We start from the raw sequence: 18316 nt of genomic DNA on the forward strand, positions 1-18316 counted from the left end.
AATTAAAAAATTAGGAGTACATCATTAAAGGTGCACTGAAGAGGATTCTGAACTTGTCTTTTTGCCGTGGGAACTCGATCTACACGTTCCTAGCATTCTTAGAAACTGCAACTTATTGCCCTGTATGGCCGATTTCCCTAATTAAATCGAATTAACGTCCGGCTCCCGTCCTTTTTTTTTAATTCTGCCTCGTACGATGGGCGGAGTCGACCAACGCGTGAAGTTCCTTTCAGCCAGCTCCGTGGAGGCTTTGCTTTCGCTTTATTTTGTTTTTTAGGTTTCCATGAATAAATAGTTTCATTCGCAGATAATATAGCCGCAAAATAAGCCCGCAGAAATAAAAATATGCGCGGACTATTTGCTACTACGGACTACTACGTATTACTCCGCCGATGGCAGAGCGGCAAGCCGCCACGGGACTGGGTGAAAGGCACTCCACGCATTGGTCAACTCCACCCACCGTACGAGGCAGAATTAAAAAAAAAGGGGCGAGAGCCGGCCGTTAATTCGATTTAATTTGGGAAATCGGCCATACAGGGCAATAAGTCGCAGTTTCTAAGAATGCTAGGAACATGTAGATTGAGTTCCCGTGGCAAAAAGACAAGTTCAGATTCCTCTTCAGTGCACCTTTAAATCCTGCCTGACAGTATAGCAGCTGTCATCTCTACCGAACTATCATTTCAAGACATAGTGCACAGTGTGGAGGGGGAGCTTTTGAGAATTAACACAGTTGGTTACATTTGTCGGTAGTGTGAAATGTGCAGGCAGAATGGCTACAAGTTTCACCGAGTGTGGAAATGCTTTCACTGCAGGTTACATGCAAAGAGTAGACTGCACAAGCCGATAGCTGAGGAGTTAGCTCATATCATGTACATGCCAGCAAGGATTGTTCTTTGTAACCTTGCGATGACAGGCCGTAGTCGGCTTCTAGTTCCGGACTTTGTGATGCAGTCAAACCGGGATATATTAAACTCTAATGACATTGTGAAATAGATTGATATATAAAAAATTGGAAATGATAAACTTGTTTGTATTCTAGATGCAGGAATACATTGCATCCACGCTTGTGATGCTCTTCTTGTAGCAACATGCCACTGACCTACACACTGCAGCATCGCACCGTTTACTAGCCATTGTCAGGCCTAACCTGCTTCCGATCGAAGCCACAGTGGACGGCGCTTTGGGGCTACCCACTGCCTATCGTAAGATGCCTAATCCTGTTACCAGTACAGTACGAATAGAATAACTTCATTAAAATTAAGGTACAGTGGTTGTCCCGCAATGTCTTCAACAGCGAAGTGCCCGAAACTCACCTTAGGAGGGCCACTGATTAGTTAGTTAGGTTGGCTTTATCACACGATAGCAGTGTGCTGTGAGAAATGAGTGCGACAGACCGCAAACCACTCCCAAGCACATCCCATGTTCACACCTCTCCACGCGGTTGCCTCCAGCAGCTGCCAGGGCCACACAGCCGACCTGTCTCCCCGTTTAAAAAGTTACCGAAGAATGCTGGGAAGCACTACTCACAGGGACGCGGTGCATCATTCGGTACATCAAACGACTGGCAAAATTAGAGTTCGATATGTGACTTCCCATAGTTTTTGCACAAGATTTTTGAGGTAATAATCTGCGTGTTCGATAGAGCCAATAATCCGAAATGTATGGGTTTGATATATTAGGACTCGACTGTGCACCTGCATCTGAAAGTGAGCAGAGAAGCATCTGTTGAGTGATCGGAAGCCTTCACTGTGATTATTGTATGGTATATAAACTCCACTCTACCGCTGTGGGTGGTATTGTGGGTGAGACTAAAACTCAAATGCGTAGCTGCTCAGCGCAAATCAGAGGCTGTTTTGAAAACGGTTTTGTTTGCAGAAAAGCATTCTAAAGCATTGAAACATTAAGTAGAGTAAGTTTATGCGAGGGCGATCTGACCATGCATGGTTAGAGATAAACAGGCCTGACAGTTCAAACTGCTGTAGAAGGCTGCAAATCACATTTGGCATCAAGGGTAGCTTAAATTCTCTCCAGGAGTACGAGCTTTAGGGCAAGTTAGTCACTTGAGACATAACTGCACCGTAAGAACCATGTTAACATTAGGAAGACATGCACACATGCGCCATCATTGCCGGAGTGTTGTACACAGCTTTTGTAGCTGCATTTGAACCTCAGTAATTATATCTAGAAAGATATATAGAAAAGATATATCTAGAAAGGATTTAGAAAACATTGCCCCGCCGCGGTGGCTCAGTGGTTACGGCGCTCGGCTGCTGACCCGAAAGACGCGGGTTCGATCTCGGCTGCGGCGGCCGAATTTTGATGAAGGCGAAATTCTAGAGGCCCGTGTACTGTGCGATGTTGGTGCTCGTTAAAGAATCCCAGGTGGTCGGAAATTTCCGGAGCCCTTCACTACGGCGTCCCTCGTAGCCTGAGTTGCTTTGGGACGTTAAACCCCAATAAACCAATTCAGAAAACTTTATAAATACCCGGAGTTTGAACAGCAGCGTCATCAGTCTTCCCTCAATATAGAAAGATGGTGACAGGACCAAAGCATCAGTTGCAAACAAACTACCCATTTGAATTAGTGCTTTCAGATCAACGGGCTCCAGTGAATCAAATTTGCCAAGCTGATTAGCCTCCGAGTATATATTACTTCCACGTCAAGTGCCCCAAGTGTTTACTTGTAGGCTTGTTCCCAGCTACAATTTTTGTGCCTTTGCATATCTACAATTAATATGCAAATTTCGTGCACTGGTCTCTTGTTCTAACTATAGTCAGCTTGCTTACACACTGTGGGTGCATTCCGAGTGGCTTTTCAGCTTGAGAGAAGCATCGAACACAAAACCACAACTTGATAATTTATTTGTTCGATGAAGTAATGGACAACAAGCACAAACATATGGGCTTTGGCCCAGTTGAGTGCAGCAGCAATTGGAACACAGCCAGGATAACAGTGCATTGATCCCTCCTTACATTAAACCTTGCAGAGAACCTGTAGGGGTGACTGCTGTTGCTCTACTAGTCAAAACACACAAAGAACAAAAACACAGCAATGAAAGGCAATGGTCTTGTCGCCACAGCACCTAGACGGCCAGTTCAAGGCACACCAAACAATCTTTTTCCTGAGACGGGCTGTGGCAACAATGCAAGCATGTTTCTGAGCACAAGTGACAATGGAGGCACCATATGTTGCACATAGGTACGATTAGTGGGTCTGAAATGATTCAGCTTACGGCTAGCTTGTGCCAGAATAGCCACAAAATGCAACAGTGATGTGTAAAAAGAGTAAGACAAGCAATGTTGTAGGTACGTGAGTCACTTTTCACTCGTGTGTCCTGATGGAGAATGCGGGCGGCCGGCGTCCTGGCAAAAACCATTCCTGTCTGGCACTGAGTCGCGGTCTGATTCGTCGGCAGAATTGCGCCGCGGGAGCTTTTTGTTGGGAGACAGAGGCGGCGACCGCTTCTTCGACAATGACTGCGACCTCGAACGAGCCTCTGACGACTTCGAACGGCTCCTACGGTTTGTCGAAACGGCTGGCCGGCGTGGAGACCTGGACGGCGACCGACTGCCACTCGGGCGCCTCGATGATGACCGTGACTGGCGACGCACCGAGTCACGGCCAGACCCAGACGTCGAACGCGACCTGCGACGACCTGAGGAACGGCGCGGCGGTCTCGAGTAGGACCGCGAGCGCGACCTGCTGCCGCCACGGCGACTGGGACGCGGCGATCTCGATCGTGAACTTGACCGGCTCGACCGATGTAGCAGACGCTTGGTCTCCACCAGGCGGATCTTCCGGCCCTCCAGGCTAACGTTGTCCAGACTTCTAAGGGCGTTCTTCATGTCCGCGTAGCTGGCGAACTCGACGACTCCTTCGTGACGTCGCAGCTTGTGCGCGTCTGTGTAAGTCACGTCGCCGGCCTGGCGCATGAAGTCTTTCAGGTCCTGCCAGCTTACGTTGGTGCTCAGGTTTTCGACTAGTAGCTGGTAGTTGGTGCGCGTCGGCGGCCCGAAGCGGCGAGGGCCGCGGTCGTAGTCCGGAGGTCCGCGCCGCATGCCCCGCGCCAGCTCGACCGTGACTCGTTCACCCAGAAGCCGCTTACCGTTGCGATCTCGTACGGCGTCCTCGGCGTCGCGGTGGCTGTCGAAGTCTACAAATCCGAAGCCATTCTTGAGCACGATGTCCTCGATACGGCCGTAGCCTCGGAAAAATCGCTCCAAGTCGCGCTCGCGGACTTCGTAGTTGAGCCGGCCTATGAACACCCGAGTCGCCATGGTTTCGCCGCTGCCACCGCCACAAAGCCACGATTCCGCGGAGGTCGCACGCTTCCAAAATGTTCCGAGGTCTTTATCAGTTGCCGGAACACGCACCCCCGATTACACGCGGCGTGGCGTTCGATCACGGTTCTGCAGGCTGCCGAGATCTACCCAGAATCTCACGTGACGCGCAGGGTTGCGCGAAATGGCGTTCGGCGGCGGCACGGTTTAGGATCGAACACAGTGCAAAAGTGAACGATGCTCGCTGCCAGCGTCAGACCGCATGTTCAAGCTCGGCAGCTGAGGTCGGCAAAGACCGGGCGATTCCAGAAGCCGTACGACGAAAACCGGCTTTTGCGCCTGCTTCCGAACGCCGAAAAATACGGGCGCGCGGCCGTACCCACCCCCCTTCCTGCGCTTGTTCTGCACAACACATGCTCCTCGCAACCAAAATAAACGTCACTTCCGCTACAGCTGGCAACGTTATTTTATTCGAAAATAAAGGCAACTTCGCGCAGCAATTGCAGACGTAGCTGACTTGACTTAGCACTGTTCATTCTGTCAAAGTACGTCTAAATTTATTATCTCTGTGTAATCAAATATGAGTAATCAATTATCCTATTTTATTTTACGAAACTGAGGCTTGCTGCTGTTAGCAACCCATAGCAACGCGCCATGACAAGTGCATGGCAACGTCAACGTGCCTTCCTAGCATCCTAGTAACGTTGATGCCTTCCGCTATCCGTCCGATGCGGTGCGGTGATGGTACAGTGCGTGGTGATGGTGATCCCATATGCGCAGTTTTGCGGAGTTCGTTCTCCCGGCGTTCAGGTGTGATATCATGGGTGATCCGGCGTGGTCCAGTCAGTCCGTTGTAGTGGTCCGGTGCCTATCTGAACGGTGCGACCGTGATGGAAAGGTCCGTAACGCAAGTTGTTGGAAGTATGGAAAATGCTATTCCGGTCCCCTGCCGGAAAGAATTCTTTAGAACTTGTTCAGTAGCGAGAATGTGGCGGTTCCTCACTTGGTAAGAAAATTTCTGACGTGCGTTCGTAGACGCGCTTGCGCAGTGCAGTCCATCTTTTGCCGTTCATTGACGCGCTGTACTCGTCTTTCTTCCTCTTAATGAAGCGTGAATCCGTTAGGCTGCACCTTGTCCAAGCTATCGCGTACATTCTCCTCACAGTCCTGTTTGCGTGCGTGTAGTGTCTGGTTGGGGGTTTATGATGGAGATTGTGAGGCTTTTCGACCATGCACATACCTGTGATCGGGCAAGGTATATGACATATGACAGCTTTTGTGTTGTGTTGGGTTTAGTGGCGCGCAGGCATCTGTCATGTGCCAAGCTCAACTGTGACAGCTTTTGGGCACTTCATTCGGTGAAAGGAATAAAAAAGGAGCCGCTCTGGAAAATAGTTTTCTCTAGCGATTTTAAGTTCAAAGAGAAAACTGAAAGCATTCCGTTGACCCTGAACTGATATTACTTACATCCTATCATACTGTTATGCAATTCTTTGTCACTGTAGAATAGATTATTTACTGTGTGTCAATGTGATATCACGCTTTAAAAAGTTGCTACTGTGCTACAAGGGTGGAACTGGGGCAACATTGTTTGTAAGTGAACTAATGTATCTGCTACTTAGGGCTGATTTATGTTATAAAATTTATCATTGAACTATAATGAAATTGTAGTTTCATGAGAAGTTGCATTCAGAGAGTTGTATAGCCTGAGAGACAAAACAGTGGCATAATTTTTAAAATAGTAGCTTTTTATGATATTGTCATGACTCAAGGAGAGCCTGCAGGTATGCATAGGGGACAACTGAAGAATGAGGTCTGTCCTTTTAATCCGAGAGCCAGGTCTAGCCCGAGCACGCCTCTCGAGCTAACCACCGCTTCATTGTTGTTTCGGCTAAACGTGGAAGACGCACAGTGCTAGGCACGTGACAATATCTAAAAGGTACTTTTTAAGCTTGTAGCAAAGTGCATTGAATGTTTTTTTTTGCTTCATTCTCTGTTTCCGTAAACAAATAGGATAGTAGCCAAACCTATAGGGGCATCCGTACCTTGGGTACCATGGCTTTCATGAAACCATGAGAAAGACTTCCATCTTGCATCAAGCAGCACAAAATCTGTCAGCATGTTGACATGTGCTGAATTGAGCTTACTGAAGTTATTATGGTGTCAGTGGTGTGGGGCTAGGTTTGTCTGCATGGAGCCAGTATTGTGCAAAAAGAGACTCAAGACTTGCCATAAGGCTCATTCAGCTTTTAGCAAAGGCCACACGATTCTTGTAAAAGCTGCACCCTCAATGGTAAAGGGATGTAGGATATACGGCTCTGAAGGTGGTGAGCTTCGTATGCTGCTCACACTAGCCCACTGCCGCTGCCGTCTTTCCGGCTCTCTTACAATGTACTTTACTAGTATGTCAATATCATGTTCAACAGCAAGAGCAACTGTTTGTTTAAAGGTTCTCGCAGTGTCGAATAATAGAAACACCTCCTTTATAAATCCATGTCTTTGGAATACTACTGCATCGTCAATTACCGTTCCTTGGCTGCTCATTGAAAATAAGCACACATCATTTTCGCTTACTTTGCTATTCGTTTTTGATGGGATATCATAGCATACTTATGTGCAATTTTTTCTGCGTTTCAGTTTTTCCAACTGCACCTTGCTTAGCTGACTGCCTTCTGCTTTGCAAATAGAGGCATACATGTTGAAACTCACTCTCAGTAGCACCCACTCAAACATATAGCATCTCAACCTTCCTTGTACTTACCACTTCTCTCCCTCAATTTTACTGTTTCATGCCTACATACCTGTCAGCAGCCTGCTGACTACTTTGAGTTTCAGCCGCCGCGGTGGCTCAGTGGCTATGGTGCTCGGCTGCTGTCCCGAAAGACGCGGGTTCGATCCCGGCCGCGGCGGCTGAATTTCTTTGGAGGAGAAATTCGAGGCCCGTGTACTGTGCGATGTCAGTGCACGTTAAAGAACCCCAGGTGGTCAAAATTTCCGGAGCCCTCCACTACGGCGTCTCTCATAGCCTTAGTCGCTTTGGGACGTTAAACCCCATAAACCAACCAACCAACTTTGAGTTTCAGCTGTTGGACCTCTTGTGGGTGTCCGAGTAGTCCAAGGCATTTGATTCCTTTGCAGCAGCTTTCCAGAATCGTGGCGTGATAAGAGAACATGGGTTATGCAACTCGAGGTGGAAACTTGAGCAGGTCTGTTGACACCTTCAGACTAAAGCGTTGAAAGCCGCATGCAATGCTGTTAGTGGACAATGGCTGTGTAGGCAAGCTTGCCGATGGTGTACGTGTTCCTGTGAACACTGGAGGTTTGTTGTGCTGCTAACAGCAGTACAGTGCTCGGGGGGCAGGAGGTTTTTGTGTTTGCCTTCTACCTGTTATGACGTATACAGGCAGCTTATCACTTGAGTCACTCCAAAGGTGTTAAAGGGGCTGCGAAACACTGCTTGGAGGGATACCGGCTATACTGCAGGTGGATTCTTTGTCACACAGATGCTGACTCAGAAAGAATTACAGGAATCGATGCACAGGAACGGGAGTTATTCAGTGAAGAATTTTCAAAATGCAAGCAAACAAAAAGCTGTCCTCAACTCGATTTTGGCGGGCCTTCCCACTCCTATTTCGCTCTCCCGATGACGGCACCTGGCGCAACCAATCAAAACAGCCTGCCAGAGCACGTCGCGGAAGTTTGCACTCCATGGCTGCCTGCTCTCTGTAACTCGTTCTTGCTGAGACTGGCAGCGTCGTTTCCATGCCAGAGCCCCTGGTGGTGTATTTTTATATTACTTGCTTTGCAGGGCTTTTATCTAAGACAAACAAGTTGTTTTTGTTGATCTAATATAAAACGCAGACAGGTGACAAAATGTGTCTATTTATTCACACAATTTGAGGTATATTTACTGTTTGTCCAATTATCAAGCTTGCGCCAGGTGATGTCATATCCGCTGCTAAAACCCGCCACTGTGTGGGGACACCATCAGAGCCATGAATGTGTTTTTGGGAGCATTAAAATATAAAACAAATGGAATACACGCAGTGTTACCAATGCTAATAGCATCATTGTAACTCACTGTACGCGATCAACAGGCAAAACAGTCAACTAAGACTGTGTTTCTGGGCCCCTTTAAGCCTTTCCTGTATCCAAATGGCCGTATGTAGCTACGACGTCTCTGGTATACCACTTCCTTGAAGCGTGCCTTTTACAGAGGTTAGTGTGGCATTACTCTGTGCACAGTGGCCTGCGAAAGCACCTTAAAGTCAACATAACAGTACGCCCAACGTATCCAAGGTAAAGTTGCTGAGAATGTGGGCTACCGCATCAGCCTTTTTAAAGAGTGCTGAGTTGTTTTTGTTTGTGATCCTTGTATTTTGCCGAATGTAAGCTGACCAAGTGGTGGCTCAATGAAAAAGTGTTGAGTTCTCTTGCTTCAGGACAGAGATGCCCCCTAGCTCAACCTTTCAGTAAATGAGAATGCAATGATGTTTTGCTTTGTCGACTGAGTGCTTCCTTGCAAGTTCTCGATAGGCTTCGAGGATAAGGACGGGGAGGATTAGGCCTTAGTTTTCACAGGGTTAGACACCTGTTGTGCTTCTGCCATCTCCTGTGTGAGCAGCTGCTCCAAGCAGGGTACTTGTGTTCTCAGTTCGCAGGCTTCACCAGTAGCTTGGAGAAGGCACAGAGATGGTTTAGTTTAGCTTTGTGCAGACTGCCCGTGTAACAGGAAGCTATTGCTGGCAAGGAATCTCTTCTCATCATAGCAGAGGAGGAAAGAGTAGATTAAGCTTTGCTCATCATTCCATTTCACAACTTCTCACCAGTTTAGTTGTGTCGGTGAAGCACCTGGTGAACCTATACAATGGCTCTCATTTGTGGAATTTGGTGCTTGCTGATTGGGTCATCAGCTATGGATGTTTAAATAGCTCATAGTTAGCTCTTTCTTGCACCGAATTTATTAAAGTTATCAATGATTATCTAGAATGTGTTAAAACCTTTCCTTCTCCTTAATCTGCCTTATTTTTCTTGCTCGATAATCATGGTCATGCTTTTTGATACCTTGGACATAGTGCCCCTTGCCACACTTAGGTCCGGGCTGTTGCTATTTGTAATCAGACGCCAGTGTTTCAGATGGTTTTATATTCAAACGGCTATTTCATTTGCAGCCATTGTTGTTACCATCACCATTGGTTGCAAGTGTGTCAAGGATGGCAAGACATAAAGCCTTTACAGAAAAGCCAATTGTTTCTGAAAATATTTTACATGCTCACATTGAACAGACAAGTGAACTTTTTCACTCACATTTGGTTAGTGTACCATGAAGGAGTTCTGTAATTAATTCTTGATTTTCTCTGGTCACAAGCCAAACCAGCAGGTCTAGCTCAACACCTGCAGGATCTATTGTACCAATTGCACATTAAGCGTTACCTGACATTTATCTTTTCTGCATAGACGTCAGGTTTTTTTGCAGTGATAGGGGTAAAGGATATTTTTTTTTTGTGGTAAACACTGTTGCTGTAATACTTTTGGTGTGAAAACTACCTCATTCACTTGCTGGCCTGTGAGAATGTTCTGTAGGAATGGTGGGTGCTCTCAGTAATTTGTCTGCTGTGGTTGTATCTTTTAAGTCTTTGGCCTTGCTTACCATATTGCTACCATTGCTCTCCTAATTGAACCCTGTGTGTGTAACAGAATGCATAGTTTATGAACACATTGGGAAATCATTCTAATAAATTGCAAACTAAGCTGAGACCCCAGACAGGGTGCCAAATGGGAGCTGAGGACAAATTAAAGTTGGACTATTATCAGTTGATTATCATGTTTCAGGGACACCGCAAGCTACTTTTAGTGATAACAGCTTTTCTGACGTGTAAAGGACCAAAAAAATCAAATCTAGAGGTGTTGCGACCATAGACTGTTTCCACAAATTAACTGTGGTGATGTCAGTGCATTTTCTGATCATGAATCGATGAGGCTTAGACTACAGTGCCATTCGCTTCTTGTCTGTTATCACAGAATCCTTTTCATCGTTGACTTCATGGGTTTGAGTCGAGCAATGCGAAAATAATGTTCCGTTTTCAACTGTAATTTTTCAACAATAACGTCATCTTTTGCTAGTGGAAAACCATCAACAGAGCCACAAGAAAACAAACAATCGATTTTTACAAAAACAAAACTTGGATGCAGTTGACTTCTGTCTCCTTCTGTGGAAATAAAAACTAGGTGGTGTGATGTGATGTGGGCATGGTCATTGAGTGCTTTGGAATGGATGCTCTCACAAGGGAGGGTTTACAGCTATCCTGCCCCTTGTTTGTCCCAAAGGAAGGCAAAGAGCCAAGGAGATCTTTTTGTTTGTGTGTTGTGCACAAGGACACCCTCGTAGCACTGCGGTATCATGCATTGTAAAGATATGGGGCACTAGGCTCCCTCTTGTGGACTTGGTGTATGAAGGCACAGATGTGGCAGCATTGCATAACCTGCAGTTAGAGAAGCAGGAAAAAGGAAAGAGAAATTGGACACTTGTTTATTGTAAGAGTGGCAGCAAGCAGCTTATTGCAAGCGGCAGATTAGAAAAAAATGTTACCTACTCATGTGTTGATACACAGCAGGGAAGTAGAGCGAGTCTAGAAGTAAATTTTATTGTTTAAACGTAGTGAAAAAAAATTTTCTTCGGGTACTTTTAATGATATGTGTGAATTGGTATGATTGGAAAGGATTGTGTTGAATTTCTATAGAGAATCATGGCTGCACTGTCTTTACCCTGCACCTAATATACACATACAGACACCTTAACTGAGATTGCATCTTCACAGAATGATTGGTAATGCATGTTTCTTATCATGGAAACAGCCATAGATGAAGGGTGATAACAGATTTGGATGTGTTACGTTCTGTCTTCCTTGGCAGAGAAGAGAATGTGGTTACACTACAGAACACTTGGTTAATTACGGTTGCTAATTAGCATCACCAATTTTGGACAATGATGTGTAATAAAGCAGTATGTGAAGGCAACAAGCGTGCTGATGTCTGTGAAAGGTTGCGCCAAGGGGCCCTCAAGCAACTGTAGGGACCCTTCATCAATAAGGGAGTAATTGCTCATTGGCATCCACCCGAGCACAGCCATGCAGCTACAGAGGAAAGCTATGCAGCTTTCTCAGAAACCTTGCAGTTAATGAAAAATTCGTCCTGGTCCGGAGTTCGACCCCGGGGCCAGGACGAACTTTTAGCTACGAAGTTTCTGAGAAAGCTGTATAGCTTTCCTCTGTAGCCGCATGGCTGCGCTCGGGTGGATGCCAATGAGCAATTACTCCCTTATTACAAATCTACTCCACCTTGGGGGATTCCCCTAAACATTTGACGGACCCTTCATTGCTACCGCGTCATACTCTGAAAGTGAACTTACGTGTACCTTAAGTTTTTTTAATGCGATAGCTTTGTATGTCCGATTAGCATTCACCAACGATGCTCTTTGGTGTCTGCAGTACACCATAAGATTGTGACGTCTACAGCAAAGAAGAAAAAATAAATTTTTTTCAGAAGGTACGGGGAATTGAGCCAAGGACCTTCAGAATGCGAGGCAAGCACGCAGCCCATTAGCCTCAAAACTGCTTCTTTTTCAATATTTATTTCATTGAAATTAGGCTCTATTTAATGAACTGTTTATAAAGCTTTTAGGAAATGCCATGAAAGACATTTAAAAGAGACAGAGCACTAGGCGGGAGGTAAATAACACTGAGCACATCACCAAGAGGGAGGGCCACTACGGTTTAAAGTCAATCTGTTCATACACTTTCCTCAGGTGAACACTCATTTTGCAGAAATGAGATTTTGTCGAAATAACTCATTCACAGTGGTGGTCTATCACTCTAGTTTTTCGTAAACTGTGTAGTTCAGTCAGAAGGCTTATCAACTGATTTCACTCTACTCAGGTATTGTCTGGTATAAAAAGTCCAATAAATTCGCTTTTTCAGGGTCTGTTGCAAGACATCCCAGAACAGAAATGCGGCCTTACAATAGATGAAGCAATGTTTCAATTTTCAGGAACATCACAGAGGTGGCAGTTCAGATGACACAAAAATGCCTTTTTTATGAAGTCAGGTCTTCATGGGCATGTTTCCGTATGTTGCTTGTAGGAGAAAATCTTAGTACACATTGAAAGTAACATTTTTCGCATCCGCGTAAGAACGTCATGTCCTGGCAATCCTAAGTACAAATTAATGAGCAATAAATAGGAAGAGGGAAAGCATTGAAATCAAGTCTTTGTAAAAACGTTTTCATGACATTGAAAATAAGAACTCTGTTGAAAACTCTCTGTCAGAAAGCGCACAGAAAATTATATCTCGTGCATAAGCTCCCGTAAACAAGGACAGTCGGAGAAGTTAGAGGACGCAGTCAATGTGGGCAAAGAATGAACTAAATTTGTCTGCAAAAATGCTCGAAGTATTGTGTGGGCATTGACGCGAATAAACCAAGTGTGCAACAATCTGTCGCACATAAAGGACTAAACCTAACCCACAAGATCAGAAAAGATAATTACTTTGCATAGGTTCCATGGCAAAACCCCGAACAAAAGTTGCAAAATACTCTGTGCACGCGATGAATAGAAATCCTAGTGCAGTGAGTAATCTGCGGAACATAATATATTTCTTTTCGTAGAGGGCAAATATATCTGCACAGCAAATACGTGATCTTTCCAGTAGTTTTCACTGCCTGTACACACCTAATGGTATGCCAATAAGCTTGGGTTGTAAACACGTCCATGTCATTCCAGCTTATACAGCTGGCCCCACAAACAAAACGACAGACTGAAACTCTCGGAATGGTTCATCTGGGCACCTGTAACTGTGCCAAATCGCTCAGTTAAGGAAACAACTTCATCTACGCTAGGCTTTTCTGCACAGAAAAATGCCAGACCATCTGCATAGCCTAATACATTGAGCTCACTATCTAGGATACGGAAACCTTGAGTGGCACTACCCTGCAGAACGCTCATATGTGCTAGTTTTAAGTAGAGTGCGAACAGAAGTGGCGATAACGGACACACCTGTTTGACAGCAAAAGACTAACATGGGTCGCGAAAGAGAACTCGTTCACAATCAAGTGAGTAGAGCAATTAGTACAGATGTATTCCTTAGTTGACAACTGAATCAACATGTTCTAAAAGTGAGAACAGGAAATTGTGCTTGACAACAATCAAAGGCCTTTGTAAGGTCAATTTGAAGCATCGTCGGTTATTCCTGAGAGTTGCTGCAAAACTGTGGAACTGTTGGGTGCAATATATAGGTTAGTTTGAATGGAATAGCCCGACAAACCACGTCTGACAAGCCCCAATGATAGTCGACATTGCGAACTGTCGCAGATTCGTCAAGACTTCTGCAAAAATCCTAAATAGTCGACATTAGATAGTATAATTGGACTTTAGCCCTCCATGCTGCAATTATTTTTTATCAGTGCGTTTTGGTGTCAATAAAACGTGACTTTTTGTAATGCAGGCGGCCAACATTGTCTGATGGATGTCCGATTAAGGTCCGTACATCTGAAGAAAGATCGAAGTGAATCCGAAAATGGACACCCAAATTGGCATGTTTGGTGGGCTTACGAGAGGCATCCTTCTTTGAACAAACTTTTTTTTAGTTTTCCTTTGGGTTTAACGTCCCAAAGCAACTGAGGCTATGAGGGAGGCCGTAGTGAAGGGCTCCGGAAATTTCGACCACCTGGGGTTCTTTAACGTGCATTGACATCGCACAGTACATGAGCCTCTAGAATTTCGTCTCCATCGAACGACCGCCGTTGCCGGGATCGAACCCGCGTCTTTCAAGTCAGCAGCCGAGCGCGGACAAACTTTAAAATGCGGGCATAACAAAAAAATAGCAGATGGTCTAGCATGCCTAATATCGTGCAGTAGCACTACTTAGAGTGGGCACTTGAGGTGCTTACTTGCTACAGGCATTTGACCTAAAGGCCGTGACCTTATAAAGGCCTTTGGCCTAAATAAGGTGTACCTTCACCCTAAAGAAAGGCCCCATGGGTAAAGGCCTAAAGTTGGGGAAGGCCTGACAGGGTATACACACCTGGGAGGTTGCCTACAACCCGGTGGGCAGGTGGGCTGCCTATCACAAAGCAGGATTCAGGGGCGTACGTATGCCAGAAATGAGAAAATGCATCTAGTAGTGTCACCACACTCAAAATCACTTTGCCAGATTGCAGTAAGTGGGTATATTTTGTGTCTGGTTGCTGGAGTAGGCGGAGAGGATTAGAGAGCTGAGCTACCCAGTGAGGACTTCTAAGAGAGTATAGACATCTAATTTTGGAGGCATGTTTTAGTCGGTACAATAATACGGAAGGCACTGCTGTATGAATCACCATGTGACATTCCATTGTGACCGCTAAATAAGTGATAATCGAGTTTTCCTGTTGTACTGTTCAGGTTTAAACAGCCTTGCGGTGGCTGGGATGTTAAAGTTTGGTTATATATCGTACAGGCATAGAAAAACTGCGATATAATCGCTGCTTCATAGTTGAAATTCACTACAGTGCGGAAGCCAGCCTTCATCGAGAACCGGAATGACAACGAATGTAGAAGCGGCGATTATATTGCAATTTTTTCATGCCTCACGTGACCTATAACCACACGTTGACGTCACAGTCATTGTTCAGCTGTTGAAACCGAAACAGTGCGAGCGAAAAATTCGATTCTAAATTGTTTAGCGATCATAAAAGAATCCCACGTGGTAATCCATGTGTAACAATGCCTTATCACTACAAAGAAGAAAACACGCATGCAAACGCTAGGCAATGGGCGATTGTAACTCTGGTGCCGACAGGGCTGCCACTCGCGGTGAGGAGCGCAGCTGTTGCAGAATAAGGTCGCCGCCCGCGGGCAGCTGCTGCGTTCTCATTCTGCCTAGATTGCTGATTTTAAATAAACTGCCAAGTTTCGCAGCGTTGTCTGTTGCACAGGCTTGCACATGCGATATTTCACCAGGAAGTGGGTCGGTTTGAAAGTGCCTGCTCGATCGCGCTTGTCTCGCTGCAAACGTTGCATCAAACAACTACAGCGTTCGTCGGTTGCCGGATAATAAAGCTATGAACGCAAATTCCATGCAAGAATAATCGAGATTGGCTGCCCACACGTACTCGAGAATGTATGTGGCAAGCTTTTTGCTGGCGGTGCGAAACCAAATATGAGATCCACTTGGCATATTAAGTACAGCTTGGCTCACTGACTTTTTTGCTAGAGTATTTTGGAGAAGAAATTCCTTAGGAACTAATTTGGTTTCAGCACAAATTCTCATAGCTCTGCTGAACCTCGCGATCTCAGGAAAACACATCCGGGGAAGGCGCTTCTGGTGTGCAACCTCTACTAAAGCATGCAGCCGTACATGCGCGTGCAGTAAAGTAATGAGGATAAAAATGCCTTTAGGTGGTTTTCTCATCATTCCGGAACGGTTACTTTCGTTTTGTTTGAAAGAGTATCATTACTTTACTACTGGATCGCCACAACTCGTTCCCAGGCAACTGAAGCCAAGGAACTACGAAGAGTGGGTCTTACCAAAATGATGTAGTACCTCCATCGCACCGAAATGCATGTCCTCGCTAATTCCTTGTTCTAATTCATCCGACGGGCGAAGCTCCAGGGCCGGTTTTAATGCCCTCCGCTTCCCTCAATTTCTGTTTTCCTTTTCTCCTACTTAACCCACCCCTGTTCCCACCGCACCCTCCAAGGATGATGGAGCACACTTATATTTTTGCCAATAAACACATTCACCACAACCTTCATAAAGCGAAAACGATCGCTGTCACTTAATTTGATTCACTGCGTTCTCTGGCTGTGCTCCGTTTCCTTTTCTTGCATCATGACTGTGCATGCCTACTTAGTGGTAAATTGCTAGACGTGCTAGACCAGCGTGCGTGTTTTGAGAGTGAAGCTTGGAGGAAGGAAAATTTTCCTTCCTCCAAGCTTCCTCCAATTTTCCTTCCTCCATAGACATGATCCACATGGTGTGGACATGCCCTAGCCACAACGAACCAGACAGGAATATAGAGTCCTGGGAGGCTTTAATGGCCAACCAGAAAGAAGAACAACAAAAAGAAGTCATCCGTCTGGCCCTGGACACCGCTGAATCCCAAGGGATCCCAGCCTGCTGAAAGGGGAGGAAGATGACGGCGGTCAAGGCTCAAGTCTTCATCGCCATCTGATTCCTTGACGGGTGCAAATAAAGTTATTTCATCATCATCATCATCCTCCATGGAGTGAAGTCATCTGAAGTGATGTCGTTTACGATGGAACTGTCCGGCTGCGTCGACAATGAAGTCACCATGCATCGAGGATTATTGGCGAACTGTGATAAAAACCGCCAATATATTAGCGGAGTTTCCAGGCGTTTAGCGGCGCATTGTTGCAAGCACATGGCTCTGCCGACGAGGATGAAGGTAGCGCGAGGCGCATACCGCTTGCACAGGGCGATCACGTGATCGCGGGCGACCACCCTAGAGAAGCATGAAAAAAAAAATGATGCAGCGAAGGCTGGCTCATTCTCTTTCACTTTTTTCCTTCGCAGACTGACCCCATGATTGGGTCATGACACACGGCTTTATAATTTTACTGCGAGAGACTACGCGGCCATGACGGCCACTTTTCATCTGAGGCCTAAGGCACTCGAGTCTGTGCTGTGCGACGCGGTATCCCCACGTAGTCGAAGTCAATCCGGAGCCCTCCAGTCCACTACTACTGTCTTTTCTAAAGCGATTTTGTCCACCGGAAAGGGAAGCCAGTAAAGGAGGTTTGAAGCGAAAAGCTTCACTAGGCTAGTCAACACCGAGGCTAGCGTGGGCCCCGTCGTCAGAAAAAGCCACAGGTGTGCATGCGCGAACTGCGTGACGTCATGGTGGACACCCGAACCGCGCCGTAAGAAAAGGAAAATGAAAAGAAAATTGGTTTTAAGGAAAGGAAACGACGCCTGTCTCTCTCATATCTCGGTGAATACCTTGAACCGCACCGTAAGGACCTTAAAGAAAATGAAATGAAATGAAAATTGGTTTTAAGGAAAGGAAATGCCTGTCTCTCATATCTTGGTGTACACCCGAAAGGAGTGACGTCACACGCTGCACAAATAAAAAAATAAAGACAAGCAGTGCGTGAGGAACCTCTCGTATCTCGGTGGACACCCGAACCACGCCGTAAGGAAAGGAAAATGAAAATAGACTCCTGCCTCTCTCATATCTCGGTGGATACCCGAACCGCGCCGTAAGGGCCTTAAGGAAATTGAAATGAAAATTGCTTTTAAGGAAATCAAATGCCTGTCTCATATCTTGGTGTACACCCGAGAGGAATGCACGCCACAGTACATGTCTCCAAAGCAACCTTCTAAGAGAGCACCGTATTCACTACACGCGCGGCTCCTCCTGCGCCTTGCCGTAGCTTTTCGCTTCGAGATATCCAGGCTTAACCTCAGCTAAGCCACTGCGCTACCTGGTGGAAACACTCAGAGCGACACAACTATTTCTTAACGCTGTCTTCAAGGTCTCGCTTCGGCGAGCGCGGCTTCGGCCGCTTCTTTTTGAGCAGCGTCCGCTCCGGCGGACGCAGTTGTTGCTGCGACGCGCGTCTTTCCTTTTTCTCTTTCCTCTGATCTTTTAGCTCTCCTCTATCTGCACGTGGCAGCGGTGGTGGCTTGGCTCGAGCCAGTAGCAGGCCCGTGCAATTTCCTTTTCATCCTTCTCTCAGTCACAACAACAACAACACTGCCCTTGCTTGCCACTGCCCTTTTTAGTATCCCTGCTTTGCGTTCACACCTTATTCCTTACACTAAGAGTGACTAAGAGTGAAAGACAATGATGCGCATTTTTTCCGTATTTTTATTTGAGCTGTCCGGGAGCCACGGCGAGGATCAGTTTTGGGGTAAGCAGATTTGGGTGGCAGGAACCACTGCAGGCATGACGAGAGAGCCCCCTTGAGCTTTCCCGACGGCGCCGGGTGTAGCGCCACAGGTCCGTCTTTGCTATGGGCAGGTAACAGCCGAACTGGTCG

The 18316-nt window shown here is 46.2% G+C and overlaps 1 pseudogene; it reads right to left on the reverse strand.

The window, feature by feature from the left end:
• Positions 1-2845: 2845 nt before the first annotated feature.
• LOC149370764 (serine/arginine-rich splicing factor 5 pseudogene) lies at positions 2846-4703 on the reverse strand (annotated as a pseudogene).
• Between the last annotated feature and the right edge of the window lie 13613 nt (positions 4704-18316).

The sequence above is a fragment of the Amblyomma mixtum genome, chromosome 1 (genome assembly GCF_055824585.1).
Source record: "Amblyomma mixtum isolate Tamu chromosome 1, ASM5582458v1, whole genome shotgun sequence".
NCBI lineage: Eukaryota > Metazoa > Arthropoda > Arachnida > Ixodida > Ixodidae > Amblyomma > Amblyomma mixtum.